The sequence below is a fragment of the Scyliorhinus canicula genome, chromosome 2 (genome assembly GCF_902713615.1).
Source record: "Scyliorhinus canicula chromosome 2, sScyCan1.1, whole genome shotgun sequence".
NCBI classification, from domain to species: domain Eukaryota; kingdom Metazoa; phylum Chordata; class Chondrichthyes; order Carcharhiniformes; family Scyliorhinidae; genus Scyliorhinus; species Scyliorhinus canicula.
The window spans coordinates 261969235-261992968 of NC_052147.1; the positions used below are offsets into that span (position 1 = coordinate 261969235).

The 23734-nt window shown below is 45.6% G+C and overlaps 1 long non-coding RNA gene across 1 annotated transcript in view; it reads right to left on the minus strand.

Annotated features, from left to right (window-relative positions):
- The window catches only part of LOC119962451, a 46890-nt gene extending 24146 nt beyond the window's left edge, over positions 1-22744 (minus strand). The window contains exon 1 of the long non-coding RNA XR_005459879.1: positions 22645-22744. This is a non-coding gene — a long non-coding RNA (uncharacterized LOC119962451). The remainder of the gene's footprint in view (positions 1-22644) is intronic.
- Between the last annotated feature and the right edge of the window lie 990 nt (positions 22745-23734).

Sequence of the window (23734 nt, forward strand, 5' to 3'; positions counted from 1 at the left end):
TGACTGTTCCCAAGCTCTGGACAATCATTTCAGAACCCACACTTCATTGTGCGCTGAGTCTGAGGGGTCATAATTGGCGCAAGCCTTCTGTCCAGCCTCCGTGGCGTGGGACACTAAAGTACGGGCCCATTTGGCCATATTGTCTGCTCATAAATGGACGCGGGCTAACTCACCGGATACCGCAGTGAAATGGATCCAAAGGCGTCCAGCAAACGCTGTTGGATGCTCTCCCTTTTTCTGCCTGCACCAGTTGAGTCCGTCTACTGGATCTCCTCTGTTGTATCCAATGGCGTCATTTCTTGGAGGCTACCTCCTCCGACATTTTGTGGGTCGGGAAGGGCTGAACTAACTGAGGTGTCTAAGCACATAACTGTGAGCTTAACCTGCTCCAGCTCGTCTAAACCATACTTCAGGGTTTGTTGTTTTACGAACTCGAAAAAGTGATGTGGGACCGATGTGGGGTGGGAAAATATCTATCTTCTATCAGGCGTCTCGTAACTGGGTGATCGATAATAGGGTGGTGTACACGAAATCGGATTGGCCTTTTGTGGTAACCCTGCGCTGCGAGGTGATGGGGTTCATTGGGTTGGGTGCTGCCTGTGCAGTCGGTGGTGCGGGTGCTTTTCTTTTCGGGGCCTGAGGGGCTCAATTTTGATTCTCGGTCTCGCTTATGTACCGTTGGGTTCCTGCCAATCGGGGCCATCTTCCTGGTCTAGCTGTGGGCCAAAGGTGTCTCTAAACCCATTTTGAACTGATAGCAGGGATTGCAGCCTTGCAAATTGCTGCCTGTATTTGGCATGGTCACCGAACTCTGCCTCTGTTCCATGGTGGAACTGTGGAGTGCTCGGAGAGCTGCTTTTAAATCATCGCATTGTTTCTTTAGGATCTGTACCTGATTCTCTGTCTCTTCTCTTACCAGTACAGCACGCTGTGTGTCCTGGTAGGCCTTATCATATTGGATTTGGAAACTGCTAAGGTGGGCGAGACAGGATTGATGTGCCCTCGTGACATCATCCCTTTCCTTGTCCTTCGCTGCTAACTGCTCCCGGAGCTGTACATTTAATCTCTCGCTTTCACTTAAATCTCCCTCTCTACTTTTCTCCTTCCCCTCTAGCTGCTTGCGGAGCATCTTCACGACCTCCTCTGTGCCTCGCAATTGTGCCAGACAGGACACGATTGCCACCGGCTTCCGAACCTTCGTCTCACTTTTCTTCTGGATCTCGGTCAGGCTGTCCCACCAAGTCTGTCCTATGCTGCCAGGACCTGTCTCTTCATTCACGCCAAACTAAGACCATAGGGGCTATCCTTTCCCCTTTAGGTACTTCCTGATCTCTTCTTCCCATACGGGACACTGTTCTGATCTCTTGGTCGCTGCGACCTCGGGCTCTTGCGGATGCATAAGGCGTTCCATTGCCTTCATGGCCATCCCTACAAATACTCTCCTGTCTCTTACCGGAAAGTTGGGAGAAAGGGGAATAAAGCAGTGGTGCAAACACAGCTACAGCTTAAGCTATTATCCGGTTTACGCAACTCCCGAAAGTTTCATGCAACAAAATCTATCGAGTTTACCTGATATCCCTTTGTTAGTACGCATGCAAATTACACACTTCCGAATTCTGGGTGTTTGATCGATACTGGTTTCACTTGTGGTTTCTTTTACTTTGCCAATTTTGATACTAATTCAAATGCTTTGGTGGGTTCTCTCGGAGTGACACGGTCACTTCTGGGTCGAGTCCCGTCAGATGTCGCCAATAACTGTTGTCGATTTATCTCTACTACTTGGTTTTTTCTGTGGCTCTGTTCCAATTAGGGCAAACCGTGGATTTGCCTTATTTCTATATTGTCTATGTCCGAATGCTTAGAGTCGCCAGGTATCGAATGATACCAGCACAAGTTTCAACCGGCAATCGATCAAAGACCCAAACACCAGTTAGTTAGTTCAAGGTCAAGGGTACTTTATTTACATCCAATCAATCATGCAACATAAACACGACTAGTTAACTACACCTATTACTAAGACAGCCTGTACTTAACTTCGGGCACCCGGTTTAGGTCAGGAAACAGTGGCCGCTGTTCAATTCTGGATCTCTTGGGTTCGAAGGGGTAATTGCTGCTCAGCTGGGCTCATCCTTCTGGTAGTGGCCGTTGAACTCGAACTTGCTTCTGGTGTTGCTGCAGTTGGCGATGGCCATGACCGGGATACCAAGGCCAAAAGAGACCGAACATATGGCGATCTCTTCCTTTATACGCGGAGGGCTTTTGCACTCTTTTGGGCGGTTCTTCGATTTGGGCCTTACTAATTGGGTGATCCCTGATCACTCCGTTCGATTCCTTAGCCAATAAGTGGGCGGGGATCTGGATGACTGGGCGTGTCCCAAGCGGTCATTGACCCCGTTGTTTGCGTTTCCCTTGGACAGGGAGTGGCGCCGGAATGTCTGGAACTATCCCGGTTGCTGGAGTACCAGTCCTTTGTGTTGGGGAGATGGGCCATCACCTGCTAATCGGCGTGATTAACATGCTAATGGGACGAACTTTCAATGCCGCCTGGACTTTGCTGACAAATATGCATTTCAGGCTCTGAGCTTGCCTGACTCTTGGCTTGACCATTTTACCCATCAGTCTTTGCGAGTTGCTCTGTACCTAGTGGGAAGTGGCCATCCCAGAGGGCTACAGCACCAGGGGGTGTTGATTAGGAGGCAGACCCCACCTCCCCTAGCCTTGCCTGAGGCCGCCGTACGGTCCATTCGGTGGATTGAGAAGCCCTCTGGTTGTCGGGCACAGTCCGGTGAAGCAGGAGTGACCATGTATCCGTGAAACAGAGCAGACAGCAGTCCCTCAGTTCTCTTTTCTATATACTGCAATCTCCACCAGATTGTATAATGAAATGTAAAAAGAGAGAACTAAATATTATATCACATGAGGAACAACAAATGCCTAGCAACAGGTTCCAAGCAATAATTCAATCTCAGAATTATTCTCTTCAAAGCTGCCTGGGTATCAGTTTAGGACACTATCACTAGAATCACTCTATTGAATTATGTAGCTCACCTATACAACAAAATATTTGTATATTTCTTCAGCTATTTAAATCTCTCATGACTTAAACTATCTGCACTATGCACAGTGGTGGACTGGCCAGGGTGTCAGCTTGCCCGATGGCAAGTGGGCCCCTGATGAAGTGGGCCCCCTATATCAAATAAAAATGCAATAAAGAAACAAACACAGACAACTGTTTTAGTAATAAAAAGGAATAAGAAAAAAAAGAGAACAGGACAAAATAAGCAGTGCATGAAAAGGAACGAAGCAGGGGAGGTAGTGGAAGGATGTGGAATAGGGGGACCCGGGTCGGGCATAATTAAGGAAATTCCATGTTTTCAGCAAGAGTGTGTGAATTTAAAGATAAAGTTACAATTCGTGATTTGAGATGGTCGGCAACTTCAAAGGATATCAAGCAGTAATCTTGGTTCAGCCGGTACATCGGTCTGGGGCCCGGAGAGCCAAGAAGGGGCCCGTGAATCTCTGAAGGGCCCTTAAAAATTATAATTAATTAGATAAATAAATCTCCAACTTCTTTCCTGAGATTTGTATTCTAACTTAATAAAATATAATTGTTTTTAAAAAGAGCAATACCAAATAAAAATGCAATAAAGAAACAAACAAATAATCACTCAGTGTATGAAGGAACGAAGCAGTGTTAAACGGTTGTGAAAAGGAGTGGAGGGGGGGGGGGAGGGGGCTGGTTCACCCGGGTCGGACATAGTTGGAAATCCACGTTTTCAGCAAGAGTGTGTGAATTTAAAGATAAAGTTACAGTTCGTGATTTGAGATGGTCGGCAACTTGAAAGGATATCAAGCAGTACATAGGGTAGTGAGGTCACCGAAAAGGAGAAGCGGTACCTTTGACCGTGAATCATGAGGTCAAATATATTGAAGTGATAAGCCATGATCGGTAAACTCAAAGGGTTGCGACTTGTAACACTACACTGGTATCAAACTAGACATATTAACTTTGGTCGTGGGACCATTCTTAATTTCTTACTATAATCGGACCAAACTTCTAAGTTTCAACAGTTGTCTCAGTTGCTTGCTGGTGTGAACACTGGACAGTGGATTGTCTCCTCTTCTGAAGCTGCATAGGCCACAATAGTATTGACTAATGAACATAGCCTATTGAAGTGTAAGTAAGTTATTTTATATTTTTTATCAAGTAGGGGTTTATCTGGCGTTCCTTCAAGTTATTCTTGCAATCATCAATATTCATTTTTCCCAATGTGGGCTATTTTTAATTAAGTTTTTATTTCAGGAATATTACCCCTGCCAGCATGGAAAAGAAAAGGCATAAATCTGGGTCACTAAAACGCAAAGAACAAAAAGAAGCAGAAATGAAGGAATCAGCCAAGCGATGCAGGCCTATTACAGAGTTTATAATACCACCAGCACAATCCACATCAATATCCAGTTCTGCAACAAATAATCAAGAAGCAAGAAACAATGCTCATGGTGATGATGCAATGACATGCGAGTTACAAGAACAGAGAAGAGCTACTTTGAATGTAGAGACAAATGCAAGTGCATCCATTACTAATAACCCCAGGCCCAATATTTCTTCTGGCTTCCTTGTTCCGGTATCTGTACTGCCTGTAGTTGCAACATCTGAACACATAGCTTCAACTAGTGACAGGGAATCAGATATTCCTTCAAACATAAATGACTTGGTTTCTGAAGCACATCCTGTAAATGAACCTACGCAAGAAAATTAAAGATAAATTACTGGAATCTTCCAATATCCATCACAAGCAAAGCTAAAACAGTTTTTTGCTGAACATCCACTTCAGCCACTTCATGATCTGCCATTTGATGCTCGTTTGTATGAGAGGAAAATTATGAATGACTCAGTCCCAAGAAAATGGCTAACATATAACAAAGAAAATAGATCCTTATATTGTTCATACTGCTTAGCCTTTGAGTTTCCCAACACTTGTAATCCATCACCCTTTGTACGTGGTTTTAGTGACTACAGGCGTATTAGCCAGAGCTTGACTTTACATGAATCGACAACAACACATGTCAGAAATGCTCAGCAATATATCAGTGTGGTTAATGATGGCACCTTAGATACATTTTTTGCAGCATCACTAATTAAAAGGAAAGAAGAAGTATTGAAGCAGAGAAGCAGAGATGGCAAAATATGACCCCATTATGGCAGCTCACGTTTCTGCAGTGCAAAACAAGTCTAAACAAAGAATCAAACGATTAGAGCAACAAGGAAAGGCTCAAAGTAAAGGCCGTGGTGGACTTGTTACATACCTGAGTAAAACAACTATAAACATGTTAATCAAAATTATGAAGAATATGATACAAGAAAGAATTAGTCATGAAGTTTCTCAAGCAAAATATTATTCTATTCAGGTTGATTCAACACAAGATAATTCATCCATCGATCAGTTTAGCATTATTATTTGGTATATGCTTAAAGGTATTATCTGTGAGTGACTACTTTCAGTTGTGCCAAGTAATGATGGTACAGGACAGGGACTTTTTGATCTATTGATTGAAACATTACAGCATCTTAAAATTGACCCCCAAAAATATTTATCTGATAGCACAGATGGCGCTGCAAGCTACCATGGCCAGTATAATGGTTTACAAAGTAAAATTGCTGATGTGGCTGATCAACATGTTCATATATGGTGCTATGCCCATGCCTTGAATTTGGTGATAACTGAAATAACAAAATGTTGTGTTCCTGCAGTTTCTTTTTTCAATTTGCTCCAGAATATAGCAACTTTTGTGAAAGCATCATACAAGAGAATGGCTGTATGGATAGAAGTTATTGGAAAACATCTAGGACAAGAAAAAATGAAACGATTAAAGCTAATTGGTGAGACCAGATGGTCACGAAAATCCAATGCAGCAACAACTATATTTGGACGTTTTGATGATGCCACTGCCAGTACTTTCGTAAATCTATTGACATGCTTATCAATGATACAAGATTCAGAAAAGTTTGATGCAAAAACAAAACACGAAGCAAATGTTTTACTTCAAAGTCTTCTAAAGTTTGAAACCATATTGACAGCATTTACTTACTTCTATATATTTGAAACTACAACCCCGTTATCAAGTTATCTACAGACAAGTGGTTTAGATATGTTTACTGCATGGAGTTTGGTAGATTCAGCTGCAACAAAGTTGAAGGAACAGACAAGAACATTTGATAACGTTCACAGCAAGGCTTTGGAATTTGTAAATAAATGTAATGACAGGATTTCACAGATGAATATGGATGAAAATCAAACATTGGAAATTGATGCGTTGGAAACAGCATTGCCAGTTAAGAGGCAGAGGAAGAAGAAAAGAATGGCAGATGAGCTTATTGATGATGAAAGAAATTCCTCAGATTGTCTAGCTGATTTTCGAGTAAATGTGTTTAACCTAATAATGGATCGCATTGTCCAGTCACTAGAATCACGCTTTGTACAACACAAACAGTTGTATAAAGATTTGTCCTGCTTGGACCCAGCAAAGTTTAAAACTATTGCAGAGAAGGGCCTTGAAGATGAAGCATTGGAAGGTATTATTAAGCTGTTTCCACAAATCAGCAAAGATCAAGTAATATTGGAATTGTTTTCTTTTGCTTCAAACTTTGATGTATTAAAGCTATTGCTTAATGATGGTGAGAATATGGATTCCAGTTGCAACAATTGTAAAATTTGCAGCACTTGGCCATCTTGTGTACCAAAAATTCTGGCATCCAACAGACTTCATGACAAGGCATATGATAACCTTTATGAACTTTATAAAGTCATCTGCACACTATCAGTTACTCAAGTCCAATGTGAGAGGACATTTTCAAAGCTAAAGATCATAAAGACAAGGTTAAGAAATTCGCTGTCTGAGGAGAATTTGGAATCATACATGTTGCTATCCATTGAAAAGGAATTGTTAGATGAATTGGATGCAGAAGCAATTATTGGAAGATTCGCACAATCATCTAGCGAGCACAAACGATTGCTCTTAATATAGTGGACTGCATGCAATGCTCTATTGTGCTTTTGAACTATCTGTTAATGTGTAAATTGTGCAGTAAACTATTTAAAAATATCAACCAATTACTTAAAATTTTTAAAAATAAATAAAAAATTAAATTATAACATTCTGTATTTACATTTGGTATCTACTGCCAGTAATATGTACAGTACATGTACACTGTAATTACTAAGAAATACACATTTTTTCCACCAAAATTTTTCCATATATATTTTTTGAAAATTTTATTTATTCTTTATGAAAATTAAATGATAACATTGTAGTTGTGGGTGGGCCCCCTTGTCTCCTGGCAACCAATATTTTTAGACCCAGTCCGCCACTGACTATGCATATGCATACTCAAGCAATCCAAATGACAAGTAGCTTTCGATGCTTGCCTGTTGTTTCACACTTGGCAATACCAGTTTAATGCAGTGGCAATGTTGTCACACATTAAGGAGCATGAAAAGCTAATGGAGCCAGACATAGTTATTTAATTGCAGGCCTTTACTGAATATCATCCGAGATGAATTGAAGATGCTAACTAGTAATCCCCTTTCCTCCATTCATTCTCTCAATGTCACTTATCAATGGCCTTGTTGTTCCACTAATTGCTATTTCCTGGTGCTTAAACTGTAGAGATTGAATGATTGATACCAAGTTCATATAATTAAGGGCTTAAGATAATTTGCCAATGCACGGGAAAATTAGATAGACAAATATGCATCAATTAAGGAATTTGGCAAACTTGTGACATGCATATTATTACGTGATATATATTTCCTGAAAATGCGGTCAAGGGAGTAACAGATAATCTGGCTTTCCAGATGAATACAAAACTGTGGGCAGGAAAATCATGAGATATTATTTTTCTTTATTCATTCATGGGATGTGGGTGTCACTAGCAAGGCCAGAAATTATTGTCCATTCCTCATTGTCCCTGTACTGAATGGCTTGCTAGGCCATTTCAGAGGTCAGTGAAGAGTCAATCACATTGCTCTGAAGTCACAAGTAGACCAGACCAGGTAAGGATGGCAGATTTCCTTGCCTGAAGGATATTAGCTTTTTGGAAATAGGCTACATTGTCATCCAAGAACATGGACCAGGGCAGCAAGTTGTAACTGCATATCGTTCTTATTGGGATGCCTCCATCTGCTACCACTGCATCTTAGCTACTTACTGCAGCAAATATCAAATTTGAGGTTTCACTTCATTGTAGTTCATGCATAGTCATGGATACCTGCACCCATCACTAAACAAAGATCGAACTTCTGGAGGGTAATCCATTATGTAGGACTGACTGTGCCTCTGATTCACCATGATTCTCCTTCACTCCCAATCTGTCCAGAGGTGTTCCTATCAACTATCAACGCCTGTTGTTGTGGCCACCATGACTGAGCCGAGCTTTATATTCCAGATTTATTCATTTAAATTTTACCATAATGGTGGGGTTTGAATGCATGTTCCCAGAGCATTAGCCTCAGCTTCCGATTGCTATGCCAGTGACATGCCATTGTCTTCACCAGTTATAATAAAAAGCACGAGAGGAATACAACAAACAGAAAAGTCAAACAATCGACAATGTTGAGTCTTGGGGTTTGGAGGATTTGATCAAATTGACAGCAGGTTTCGGACAAGTGGGAGACAAAAGGCGGGATTCTCTGCGATTGGAGCAACGGCCGACGCCGGCGCGAAAAACGGCGCGAACCACTCCAGCGTCAGGCCGACTGGAAGTAGCGGAATTCTCCGCACTTCCGGGGGCTAGGCCGGCGGCGGAGGGGTTGGCGCCACGCCAGCTGGCGCTGAAGGGACTGCGCGAGTTAGCACATGTGCAGAACTGCCAGCATGGGTCCGCGCATGCACAGACCGGCCGGTGTATTCTGCCGCATGCGCAGGGGGGTGTCTTCTCCATGCCGGCCATGGTGGAGCCCTCCAGGGGCCGACGCGGAAGGAAGAAGTGCCCCCACGGCACAGGCCTGCCCGCAGATCGGTGGCCAGGCCACCGTGGGGACCCCCTCCGGTGTCGGATCCCCCTGTGCCCCACTGAGGACTTCACCAGCCAACTTACCTGCCAGATCCCGCCATGTGGGTCCATGTCCAATCCACTCCGGCGGGATTGGCCAAAAACGGGCGGCTGCTCGGCCCATCGGGGCCCGGAGAATTGCCGGGGGGGCCGCTGCCAACGGCCCCCGACCGACGTGGCGTGAATCCCCCCCCCCCCCCCCCCAAATACTGGCACCAGAGAATACGGCAGCCGACGTCAGGGTGGCGGGGTGGGATTCACGCCGCCCCCCGGGGATTTTCCGACCCAGCCGGGGGTCGGAGAATCCCGCCCAGGGGATTTTGATTTTTGATTTATTTCATTGTCACATGTACCGAAGTACAGTGAAAAGTATTTTTCTGCGGCCGAGGAATGTACACAGTACGTACATAGTAGGCACAAGAGTAATCAACAGAGAACATTGACAAATTGTACATTGACAAAACAGTGATTGGTTACAGTGCAGAACAAGGGGCCAAAAAAAGCAAATGAAGCAAATACAGGAGCAAGAGCAGCAGCATAGGGTGTCGTGAATAGTGTTCTTATAGGGAACAGATCAGTCCAAGGGGGAGCCGTTGAGGAGTCTTGTAACTGTGGGGAAGAAGCTGTTTCCATGTCTGGACGTGCGAGTCTTCAGACTTCTGTACCTTCTGCCTGATGGAAGTGTATGGAAGAAGGCAATGCCTGGGTGGGAGGGGTCTCTGATAATGCTGTCTGCTTTCCTGAGGCAGCATGAGGTGTACACAGAATAAATGTGGGGGTGGTAGGTTTGTGTGATGCATTGGGCTGAGTTCACCACAGTCTGCAGTTTCTTGCGATCATGGACCGAGCAGTTGCCATGCCAGGCTGTGATGCAACCAGATAGGATGCTCTCTATTGCACATCTGTAGACGTTTGTGAGAGTCGATGCAGACATCCAAATTTCTTTAGCTTCTGTGGACCAGGACAGACTGTTGATGATGGTGACCCTCAGGAACTTAAAGCTATCGACCATCTCCACTTTGGAGCCATTGATGCAGACGGGACTGTGTGTCGTGCTGCGCTTCCTGAAGTCGATGATCAGTTCCTTGGCCTTTCCAACATTTAGAGAGAGGTTGTTTTTAGTACACCATGCAACCAAGTGATTTATCACCCTCCTGTAGTCTGATTTGTCGTTGATTGAGATGTGGCCCACCACAGTCGTAACATCTGCAAATTTATAGATTGGGTTGGAGTTAAATCTTGCCACACAGTTATGTGTGTATAGGGAGTACAGTAGAGAATTGAGCACACATCCTTGCGATGCCCTGGTGTAGAGGACTACTGTGGAGGAGGTTGTTTTTTTGTCAAAACTGCCCAATGTTATCAACTTGTGTCCTCAGGCCAATCCTTTTTTAAAAATAAATTTAGTGTACCCAATTAATTTTTTTCCAATTAAGGGGCAATTTAGCGTGGCCAATCCATCTACCCAGCATATCTTTGGTTTGTGGGGGTGAGACCCACGCAAACACAGGGAGAATGTGCAATCTCCACATGGATAGTGACCCGGGGCCGGGATCGAACCTGGGACCTCGACGCCGTGAGGCAGCAATGCTAACCCACTGCGCCACCGTGCTGCCCCACCCCCAGGCCAATCCTAACTCTCAGACCTCCCTCATTGCATTCTGCTAACAGTCTGTTTGCCTGAAATGAATCTTAAGAATTAGCTGGCTGAGGTCTGGGAGGTCAATGTGGTGGGTCACCAAGGCCAACTGCCAACCTGGGTGATCCATTTGAGGTGTTTAAGGTAATTAAAGGAATTGTGGAGAGATGTTATTTGCTCTTGTGGGAATCGAGGGACATAATCTTCAAATTAGAGCGAGATCATCCGGGGTGAATAATCAGGCAGTGCTTCATCAGATAGAGGGTAGCGACAAACTGGAACTGCCTCGCTCAGAAAGCTATTCATTTCAAAATTGAGACTCAAGGGTGTTAAGGGTTATGGAGGCAAGGCAAATAAATGGATTTCAGATACAGATCAGTTCTAATTGAACGGTGGAACAAGCTCAAGGAGCTGAATGCTCTGCTTTTTCTTTAATGTTCCTATCAGAGCTTTTATTCTATTGAGAAACGGAGAGTGAGAGGAGGCAGCATGCAGCAGGAGAAGTCCAGTCTGCTCTTGTCGGAGACTCCTTAACCTCTTCAGCAAAATTCTGAATCCGACCTGGTCCTTTGCCATCCAGCTGCAAGCAATTCAGGAGAATTTGGCTTTCCAGCCAAAGCTCCGTTCATTTTCAGCGGGACCGCAGAATTCCAGCCATGAGCGAGGTCGGAGAATCCTGGGCTTCTGTACTGGGCATGTCAAATATATTATGCGTATATTTACACAGGATGTAAATATGTTCATTAAAATGTTCATTTAATTATTTTATGAAATATTTCCTCAGTTATACAATTTGACTTTCACGTTTTTAAGGAAAAGGTTTTCATCTTTAATTTATGAACTGATTACAGTTTGTTGATTTGCCCAGAAAAGCATGCATATTTATAAATTACTCACTGTTTAATGGAACATTTATATTATAATTGTTTACCTGTCATGGTCTGAAAACTAATATTTGTTTAGTTCTGTTTCGTCTCATCTTCACCAACTAATGTCACTTTTTGGTTTTGTTCATTTAAAATTCACAAATCACGCTTGATATTTTATACCGCACCTCAAAATTATGAATTAAGTACTTATTATTTCTCGAGTCACAGTCTGGTATTTGAATTTATCTTCATAATATATTTTTAATTGAAAAAATTACTATGAGGAATAGAATGTGACATATTTCCCTCCAAGCTGTTCCGTGCCAAACAGACGCCTAATAACCCAAACTCATCAAAATTAATGAGATCCTGTAACCGGAAATAGAGTTTTGAGGATTTGGAGGATGATAAGGAGGCAGGATTTCCCGTAGACCGACACCGAAATCGGGAACCGCAATCGGGCGGAGAATAGCTCCCGACGCCGAAATCGCGGCAGGCGCAGCCGGGTCACGATGCTCCGCCCCTTCCAAATCAGCGTCATTGCGCCGCTCGTAGTTGCAACCGCATTCGCATCTCATTATCGGGTCCACCCGCGATGCTCCATCTCCGATGGGCTGAGTTCCCGACAGCACAGTCCACATGTGGTCTCAACAGTCATGAGCCTGGTGTGATGACTGCGGAGAGAGAGAGAGAGACAGTGTCCAGCACCGCCATACTTCAGCAACAGTCATGCCGCTGGATGGGGGACTTCTGCCAGGGCTGGAGTAGTAGTGGGGGTGGCCGGGAGGTGGCTGTGGGGTCAGGATGGATGGGGATGTGGTCCAGTACAACTGGTGCCATCTTTTAGGGCGTGATCAGTGCGAGTGTGGGGGGGCGTAAGTGTACGCGCGGCTGCAGCTTGTCAGCCCTGGGAACATCAATCAAGGACCCCCCAATTCCCCCACCATTTTTTGCATGTTCCGCGGGTGTTTCGGGCGGCGCCGGTGCTAGCCCCCTCACCATTAGCGGAATCGGTACAGGTGTGGTGCCAATTTTTCCATCGTGGAACTCCACGGATCCTGCGTTGGCACCAGCACTCAGACGCAGGAACAGAGAATCCAGCCCGAGGTATTTGTGGCTATACGAACAACTATGAAGATATCCACTGACTTCCTCACTATGAGATCCTCAAGTTATCGGCAGTGTTTAAACCACAAGAATCAGCAAAATGCTGAACCTTTCTGGTGGTGATTTAACCTGAGGGTCATCACACCTCAGGCAAGCGACAAGGTTGAGACAGCAGGCCTTCATGAATAACCTCTGACCGGTACGGGAATTGAACCCATGCTGTTGTTCTTGCTCAGTAGCACAAACCAGCTGTCCAGCCAACTGAGCTAAACGGAGGTTATTCCTGAAGGCCCCGCCTTCTCAATCTTTGCCCTCACCTGAGGTGTGGTGATCCTCAGGTTAAGTCGCCACCAGTCAGCTCTCCCCCTCAAAGGGACTATGGCAACTTTACCTTAAGGCAGGATAACTTTCTTGAATCATATATTTGAAGATGTTTCTCAATCTCATACTCAACAGCTAAAAAATAATGACAACTAATATGACATCATTCCTTCAAAAGCAAATTTTAAAATATTCATGCAGGAATCTAATATGAGCGGGATTATTGGGCCCTTTGGGGGAGTCTGGCTGTACGTTATTATGGGGCAGATGTGGGAATGCTAGAATGTATTCTGTATGCAGACTATCAACACTTAATTACAAAGTCATTTAGCACGTTTTTTGTTTCCCCTTCGGTGCAGGAACAAATGTTACATTGCATTATTAAAAACTTGTGGCATCCACTTTTAGCTGCTTTTAAATATTGACTAAAGTGTTTGCAAACTGAACGGAAATGGTGTTAACACAGCTGTCCTGTTTAAACCTACTCCATTTGCCGTGTGTTTCCAGCGCCATTCAACTGAAAAAATATGCACTCGGAGTAAAATATATTGTGTATACTTTTCAGCAAGTTTCTTCAACTTGAAGGTCTATGGTCCACGTTCCCAGCAATAATTAAGGTGCAGTCGTGACTTTCAAAGGTGGCTCTTCCACTGCAGCAAGCAAATAATTTTCCCCTGAAATTATTGCCATTGTTGAGATCCATCTTTCTCTGGCAATGTGTAAAATTCTTTGCTCTTTTCATGCACACATGCCCAGTTATCTGGTTTGATTTATCTCATCGCAGATCTTCACAGAGGTCTTCCATCAGCAGAAAGGCAACTCTGACGATTGAAGGTGTAACAATCCCATTCACTGCCCTGTTACCCATTTGCCCTGTTTGATTTTGTTCTTAGGTTGCAAACAATGCCTATGAGGTGTTATTAGAGGCTCACAGATTGAATGGCAGACATGTTTTCATAGAATCCCTACAGTGCAGAAGGAGGCCATTTGGCCCATCGAGTCTGCACTGACCCTCAGCACCTCACCTGGGCCCACTCCCCCGTCCTCTCCCCATAACCCCACCTAACCTTTGGACACTAATGGGCAATTTTAGCATGGCCAGTCCACCTAACCTGCACATCTTTCGACTGTGGGAGGAGACCGGAGCACCCGGAGGAAAGCCACGCAGATATGGGTGGAAGGTGTAAACTCCACTCAGGCAGTCACCCAAGGTTGAAATCGAATCCAGGTCCCTGGCACTGATTCAGCACTGCTAACCACTGTGCCACCATGCTGCTGACATTACATTAGATGTAGGTGGCATCAATGAACATGGCTGATAGACCCTCAGGCAGACCTGCACAATTTTCATTCCCTGCTGGCCTGTGACCTTGATATTCCTTCTCCCTAAATCACTCCCTGCTGAAGTTGTACTGCTTTTTTATGATAATAAGCAAAATACAGCCAGTGTGTAGCTTTATAAAGGGAAATGCAAGACATCATCGCTGCCCAGGAAGAAAACCCCCTGGAGATCTTCATTCCCCCTTGAGGAACTGGAAGGCTCACAGGCTGCATTAACAGAGCATGGCTTATCTTCTGAACTGCCGACTGAAAACACATAATTCTTCACAGTTAAGGAGCATAGCCTAAGAATTACTATTTTGTTAGCAGCAGACAAATACTTAACAGGTTCATAAAACATTCCCCTGTACTGCGATTTAATACAGCTGTTAACCCATTTAAGTGGGTTTACTCGCCTAATAAAGTAGTGACCCAATAAATGTTGTATAAGTGATTCACATGTAGATCTTTTGGTATTATCATCAGCCATCCCTCATCTCATGCCCAATAGCAAGTCTTACAACACCAGGTTAAAGTCCAACAGGTTTAATTTCAGAGCGTAGCTCCTTCATCAGGTGAGTGAAGAGGTAGGTTTAACAAACACAGCGTATATAGACAAAGCTAATGATGCAAGAGGATACTTTGAATGGAAGTCTTTGCAGATAATTAAGTCTTTGCAGGTCCAGGCAGTGTGACTGGAGAGAGGGATAATCTGAGGTTAAAGAGGTGTAAATTGACTCAAACCAGGACAATTGGTAGGATTTTGCAAGCAGGTCAGATGGTGGGGGGTTAAATGTAGCGAGACATGAATCCAAGATCCCGTTTGAGGCTGTACTCATGCGTGCGCAACTCGGCTATCAGTTTCTGCTCGGCGATTCTGCATTGTCGTGCATCCTGAAAGCCTTGGAGAATGCTGACCCGGACATCAGAGTCTGAATGCCCTTGACTGCTGAAGTGTTCCCCAACTGGAAGGGAACATTCCTACCTGGTGATTGTCGCGTGATATCAATTCATCCGTTGTTGCAGCGTCTGCATGGTTACGCCCCATGTAAGATGTTAAGGAAATAAAAGACTGCAATTTTGATTGGGGTTTTGATCATGTACTGTCACTGTTCACCGTTATTATGCTTCTAAATCTGACCACAACTATAGGATTCAGCACAAGCGCAGATTCACAAGGACCCCTTTACTGCTCCACCAGGCTGCTCTGTGGAAGCTCCACCCTTATCCCACAGGCATCAATCAGTGAAGTAGGTTGATTTGCTGATAATCTCCCCTCTTCCGCCCTCATATTGCTGTTAGAAACCCCTAATAGGTTAAGTCTTGCTCAATCACTACATTTTTAAGTCTGTGTAATAATAACTTAACAACCTTGAAATAATATTTGACGTTAGCAAAATGCTGTTAACTGCATGTTATTAATTATTAGATATTTTACACTATTTAAATAGAGAGAAAAAATTGGAAGTTTATTGCTGACATTTCTGCTTCTATCTCAATCCCATGTGTCTATTCCAATCATTACTTATGCTCTCTGTGAAATTTTTAACTGATTTCATCATTAATACTTACCAGTCAAAAGATGTGCAAGTTAGGTGGATTGGAGATGATAAATTGCCCTTAGTGTCCAAAATTGCCCTTAGTGTTGGGTGGGGTTTCTGGCTTATGGGGATAGGGTGGAGGTGTTAACCTTGGGTAGGGTGCTCTTTCCAGGAGCCGGTGCAGACTCGATGGGCCGAATGGCCTCCTTCTGCACTGTAAATTCTATGTAATTGCTGGTTGGCAGTCTGCGAGAATTCTTGAATGTGATTGTTGATTGATGGCATCGCTGCAGCTCCATGGGGCGACACGGTAGCACAGTGCTCAGTACTGTTGCTTCACAGCTCCAGGGTCCCAGGTTTGATTCCCAGCTTGGGTCACTGTCTGTGCGGAGTCTACACATTCTCCCCGTATCTGCGTGGGTTTCCTCCGGGTGCTCCAGTTTCTTCCCACAAGTCCCGAAAGGCATGCTGTTAGGTGACTTGGACATTTTGAATTCTCCCTCTGTGTACCCAAACAGGCGTTGTAATGTGGAGACCAGGGGATTTTCAAAGTAACTTCATTGCAGTGTTAACATACGCCTATTTCCAACACTAATAAAGATTATTATGAAACAAAATGCTGTGGTTCACTTTATGAGGCAGGTTTTGAGAGATAAAAACATTGCTGAAATTTAAAATCAACTTTGCATGCATCATTTTGAAACCATGCCCATTTTTCAGAATGGCCATGCAATTATTGTGGTTTTATCTCGGGTTTTGTAAGCTCCTTACTCCATAAGCGATCTTGCTGGGGAGAATGGTCTTTTGTTGAAAGCATATTTATTTACATACTCGTAATAATAATCTTTATTATTGTCATTGTCACAAGTAGGCTTACATGAACTCTGCAATGAAGTTACTGTGAAAATCTTCTGGTAGGCATACTCCGGCCCCTGTTCACGTACATTGAAGGAAAATTCAGAATATCCAAATTACCTAACAGCATGTCTCTCGGAACTTGTGGGTAGAAACCGGAGCACCCGGAGGAAATCCACGCGGGCACAGGGAGAACGTGCAGACTCCGCAGAAACAGTGACCCAAGCCGGGAATCGAACCTGGGACCCTGGTAATGAGTGACATCACTGTGACAGCTCCTCATGCACATGCTCAGTAGCTACTATGAGAGTTAACCCTTTACTCTAAGGCCACCAGGGGCTGCAGTTCTGTCCTTCAATGAAAACAGAGTACATTTTGAGCATCACTAGTCTCTCAGCATTTAGAAACTCCTTCCAGTGGAATCCGTCCTACGTTACAATTTGAAATTCAAAACTTCTATGCAAACTGCTCAAATTCCCAAATGATTTATTAATAACATAACACATTTAGACAAAATTCCCACTGGCTGCTAATTTAATGAGTGTTAGCATTTTCATTTTTCTTTCATTCACTCATGTGGGCATCCATGGCTGAGTCAGCATTTGTTGCCCTTCCCTATTTGCCCTTGAACTGAGTGGCTTACTGGGCCATTTCAGAGTTGACCACATTGTTGTGGATCTGGAGCCACATAGAACATAGAACTGTACAGCACAGAACAGGCCCTTCGGCCCTCGATGTTGTGCCGAGCAACGATCACCCTACTTAACCCACGTAACCGGTATACCCGTAACCCAACAATCCCCCCATTAACCTTACACTACGGGAAATTTAGCATGGCCAATCCACCTAACCCGCACATCTTTGGACTGTGGGAGGAAACCGGAGCACCCGGAGGAAACCCACGCGCACACGGGGAGGACGTGCAGACTCCACACAGACAGTGACCCAGCACGGGAATCGAACCTGGGACCCTGGAGCTGTGAAGCATTGATGCTAACCACCATGCTACCGTGAGGCCCCGTAATGTCGGTAATGATGGCAGATTTTCTTCTTCCCTAAAGGATATTAGTGAACCAATTGAGTTTGTTACAACATTCGACAATGGTTTCACAGTCATCATTGAACATGCCGATTTTATTGAATTCAAATTTCACCATCTGCTGTGGTGGGATTTGAACTAACGTCTCAGAACTTTACCCTGTGTCTCAGGATTACTAGTCTAGCGACAATACCACCGCACCACCGCCTCCCCACTGCACAATTGTACTCCAATTGCATCCCACTAATGTGGGAAAAGATGTGTCAGGCTACTGTGCTGGTGCGTAAGGCATGGGACCTTGTGAGCAAGATTCCCTGTATTGCGATTTTAAGGCCGTATCTACCTCATCCAATATCTACCCTGGGGCCTAGAAGAAAATAGCTCCAGCAGGAGTCGGACCTGCTCAGTTTTTCCCGCACTTTAAGCTGTTATTTCAGATTGCCAGAATCTGCAGTATTTTGTTTTTACTGTTGAGAGATATAAAAGCTTTGAAGTCCTAAAAAACTGTTAAACTTCTTTATTTTATATCCATTGGATAAGGGCAGCATGCTAGCATAGTGGTTAGCACTATAGCTTCACAGAGCCAGAGTCCTAGGTTCCATTCCCGCTTGGGTCTGTGCAGAGTCTGCACGTTGTCCCCCTTGTCTGCGTGGGTTTCCTCCGGGCGATCCGGTTTCCTCCCGCAGTCCAAAGATGTGCAGGTCAGGTGGATTGGGGTGTATTTGCGGTCACTCGCGCGGAGGGGGAGCTGGTGGTAAGCGGACTTAAGGTCCACAGTGGAGAAGACTTCGTTTTCGCGATATCGTTTACCATGGCGGAAATACGGGGGAGAGGATACGCATCCAGTTGCGTAAACTGGTTGATGGTCTGGCTATAGTCGATGACCATCCGGTTTTTCTCCCCAGTCCGGACCACCAGCACTTGGGCTCGCCAGGGACTGTTGCTGGCCTCAATGACCCCTTCCTTCAGCAACCTATGGACCTCGGACCTGATGAAGGATCGGTCCTGGGCGCTGTACTGTCTGCTCCGTGTCGCGACGGGTTTGCAATCGGGGGTGAGATTAGCAAACAAGGAGGGGGGTCCACTTTGAGGTACGCGAGGCTGCAGACAGTGAGGGGGGGTTTAGGGCCGCCGAATTGGAAGGTCAAGCTCCGCAGGTTACACTGGAAGTCCAGTCCTAGGAGTGCCGGTGCGCAAAGGTCAGGGAGGACAAGGAGTTTGTAATTTTAAAAAACCTTCCCTTGGATCGTGAGGTCCGCGATGCAGCACCCGGTGATGCGGATGGAGTGTGAACCTGAGGCTAACCCGATTTTGTGATTTACAGGATGGACAGGGAGCGCGCAGCGTCTTACCGTGGCAGGGTGAACAAAGTTTTCCGTGCTCCCGGAGTCTAGCAGGCAGCCCGTCTCGTAGCCGTTGAGGTGGATCAGCGTTGTTGTTTTGGCGAGCGTGCGTGGTCGTGACTGGTCGAGTTGAATGGCCGCGAGCCGTGGAGAAGAACTATCGTCGTAGTCGTCGTCGCCCGAGTAGTAGCTGGCAGAACCTTGCGTGCCAGTCCAGGAAGGTAGTGCCCAGGATCCGCACGTGGAGTCGGGATCCCAAGATGGCGGCGCCCAGGACCCGCACGTGGAGTCAGGGCCCCAAGATGGCGGCGCCCAGGACCCGTACGTGGAGTCAGGGCCCCAAGATGGCGGCGCCCAGGACCCGCACGTGGAGTCAGGGCCCCAAGATGGCGGCGCCCAGGACCCGCACGTGGAGTCGGGGCCCCAAGATGGCGGCGCCCGCGGGGCGCCCGCGGTTGAGGGGGGCGGAGTTAGTGGTGCCGGCGGGCTGACCGGAGCTGCTGAGAGCGGGGGCAGAGAGGCGCGCAGGCCAGGCGCAGGGGCCCGGGGGTGGCGAGGAGAGAGTTGCGCGGTGCGCTGGGGGGCCCGGAAGGGCCCGGAGGAGAGGGGGAGGCACGCAGGCCGGGTGCAGAGGCCCGGGGGCAGGGGGGGAGAGATCGGCGCGGCGTACTGGAGGGGCCAGCAAGGGCCCGGAGGGGGGGGATCCCCGGTCGCTGCGCGGTACAGCAGCGACCGATTTGGCCTGGCAGACAGAGGAGAAGTAGCCCTTCTTCCCACAGCTCTTACAGAGGGCAGAGCAGGCTGGGCAGCACGGGTGAGGGTGTTTCGCAAACCCACAGAAATAGCAGCGGGGCCCCGTGGACTTGTCGGTGGGTCCCGCGGCGCAGGCCTGAGGGAGGGCGGGTGAGGCGGATGGCGGTGGGGAAGCGTGCCAGGAGGCCCAGGGTGCTGCAGCGTGGCTGGGGACATAGGCGAGGGCATTTAAATCGGCGACCTCCAGGGAGGTGGAGAGAGTCCGTGCCTCAGCTAGGCTGAGGTCGTCTTTCTCCAGCATCCGCTGGCGGATAGCGGCAGACTGCATCCCAGCCACGTAAGCATCTCTGATCAGAAGTTCCATGTGCTCCGTGGCTGAAACTTGGAGGCAGGAGCAATTCCTCCCCAGGACAGCGAGGGCCTGGTACAATTGGTCTAATGACTCACCGGGGAACTGTTGTCTGGTAGCCAGCGGATGTCGGGCGAATACTCTGTTGACTGGTTTAAGAAACTGTCCATTCAGCTTAAGCATGGCCGCATCGTAATCTTTTTCTTCCCTGATCATCGCGTAGGCTGCCGTGCCCACGCTGGAGTGGAGGATGTCAAGCTTCTGTGCCATGGTGGGGGGTCTGTTTGCAGACGCCAGGTATCCCTCGAGACATGCCAGCCAATGTTGAAAGATTTCTGAAGCGTTCTGAGTTTGCGGGCTGATGCGGAAGCATTCGGGCTTGATCCGGAGCTCCATCTTCAACATTCTAGCTTATTAAATTGATGAACCATCAATCGAACGCGAGACGAGTTGCTGTACAAAAGTTAGGCTTTAATAAGCTAGAAGTTAGCCCTGCGGTCGACTACAGTAAATGGACGACCGCCGGGCGTTCTGGTTATTTATACCTCGATCTGGAGGCGTGGTTAACTCAGCCTCTCGACCAATCGGAGAGCCGTCACATGACTGGTCTCAACCAATCAGTTGAGAGGCATATGACCGACCAGGGCCAATGGTAAGCCGGTGTTCTGCACCAATGGCAGACACCTATACAAATCATACCACCACACCTGTGTCTCAGGTTTACTAGTCCAGCGACAATATCACTGCACCACCGCCTCCCCACTGCACAATTGTACTCCAATTGCATCCCACTAATGTGGGAAAAGATGTGTCAGGTTACTGTGCTGGTGCGTAAGGATTGTGACCTTGTGAGCAAGATTCCCTGTATTGTGATTTTAAGGCCGTATCTACCTCATCCAATATCTACCCTGGGGCCTAGAAGAAAATAGCTCCAGCAGGAGTCGGACCTGCTCAGTTTTTCCAGCACTTTAAACTGTTATTTCAGATTGCCAGAATCTGCAGTATTTTGTTTTTACTGTTGAGAGATATAAAAACTTTGAAGTCCTAAAAAACTGTTAAACTTCTTTATTTTATATCCATTGGATAAGGGCAGCATGCTAGCATAGTGGTTAGCACTATAGCTTCACAGAGCCAGGGTCCTAGATTCCATTCCCGCTTGGGTCTGTGCAGAGTCTGCACGTTGTCCCCCCTTGTCTCCATGGGTTTCCTCCGGGCGATCCGGTTTCCTCCCACAGTCCAAAGATGTGCAGGTCAGGTGGATTGGCCATGTTAAATTGCCCTTACCTTACATGGGGTTGCAGGGTTATGGGGATAGAGTGGAGATGTGGGCTTAAGTAGGGTGCTCTTTCCAAGACCCGGTGCAGACTCGATGGGCCGAACGGCCTCCTTCTGCACTTTAAATTCTATGATAATTCTATGATAACATTGAGCCAAATTGGAATAAAATCATTTGTCATACATCGCAATGAAAGTGTGGGACCCTGAATCGAGCTGAAAGGCTTTTTTGTGCTCAATTAAAAGCTTTTCATTTCATCTTAACATTATCTTATTGTTAACTGAGTGGAACACAGTTTGTAACAAGCTACGGGGAATTCCACACAGTCTCTACCTAACCAAAGAAGTGTATAGTTTACAGCTTAGAAGACCGTGCATGTATGTCTGTCAGACTCATTACAGGAGTAATCAAACATAAATCTCAATGTTCTCATTTTCCCCAGTTTCCTTATATCTTCCATTGTTTTGACTATTTATCCACTTTTCCCTTGAAAGATATTATTCCGGTAGACAAAGAATTCCTCAGACAAAGAATTCCTCAGACAAAGGAAACAGCAATCTTCCACCACAAGACATTCTGCGAAACTTGCCTCTTTCTCTCTTAATACAATATTAAAATTTATGATATAATTGATAGGGCATGCAGAGGAAGAACCATAGGAGAATTCATACATATATAAATAAAGGAAATTGATCTCAGTTCCTCACCGTTCAATTTTGTGGATTATTGAGCTAACAGGGTTGGTAGGTAAATGTAAATAAGCTTTCTGATCATTTTTCGGAGATGCGCTGGATTCCTGTAATTGTTTGTAACATTCTTAAAAGTCATATTTTAAAGTATTTTGCTGTAATTCATAAGATTACCACTCATCTGAGCTAAATTATTCAGTGTGGTCCATTAATGCAACAAAACTAAATTAAGATGTTTTTTAAGTAAATATTTCATAGAGCATTTCACGAGACCCCGGCCCAAGTCTGTATCTCTTTCCATTGAGAACATTAAACTTGACAGAAATTAACATGCAAACCATTGCCCTTTCCAAATTGCTTACATAACCCACAGCTCGAAACAGATTCTGTGTTTGAAGTCTGTTGCGCACAGTTTCACCTCCGCTCTCCCCTCAAAGCAGAAGCGAAGCATCGGCACAATTTTCAATTCAATATGTGTAAAAGCAATTCACCTCCGCGGATGCCCAGGAGACAACATCTCTTTAAGATTCCAGAGCCCAAGCTCCTTTACGAGCAGAGAATGCGTTGCCAAGCTTCCCTCAAGGCTGCTGAACTAACGTGAAGCTGTCAGGATTATCTTTTGTCAAATATCAGCTCATTCAGGGCCAATGCCCAAGAGCATGTGCATTCGTGACATTTTTTAAAATTGTAAATGCAAATTTTGCTGCATTCTTACATCAATTTTCTGGTTATTTTAATTAAAATATAGTCGGGACTTTGTGGTTTGAAATCATAATTTCAATCATAGAGAGCACAATTTTGCTACATGAAGCACACAGAAGATATTGTCCACTCATATTTGGCATTGGTTGTAGAAGTACTAACTGCGATCACTATTAAACGGTATGAAAGAGCTTGCACTTTACACGAGTGAGGATACCCCAGTGAGCCTCACACCAAAAGAAGTACTTTTGAACTTTGGTTACTATTATAAAGTAGGAAAATGCAGCAGCTAATCTGCAGACAGCAAGGTGCCTCAAATGCCAATGAAATAAATCAAGCAAAGACTAAAAATTGAGGGTTGTCGCCCAGGTGACATCAGGCAGGTACAGTACTACCATCTGCTACCATCAGCCCATTGCTGCTGGAGATGGCCATATACATATATATACATCGCTCTTTGAGATGATCTCCTTTCTTCGGTTGTGTCTGCCTTATTCCCGAATGGAAAACCTCTTGATATTGGGACTAAAACACACATGACCCATCCAATGCAGCTCTCTAACCATGAGTTTTGTGAAAAAGTGCTTTCCGAGTTATCTGCCTTCCCCGCAATATGGTACTGCAATCGTCAGCCAGGCTGGGGGGTTTTAGGGGCTAATTTCTCATTTTCAAGCACCTGCAGTAGTCCACCACATGAAGTTACTGAATCCGTTTCTAAAATCCCATAATTGTTTCAATGAGCGGGCTCTAGACATCACAGAGGGCCTGCCAGTCCCAATGGAGGCACGTAGCAAAGCCATTGACTCACTTGCAATGACAAACCTCCAGGTGCAGATGTGATGCCTCCTGAACTCATCAAGCTTGGGAAACTTGGAGCAC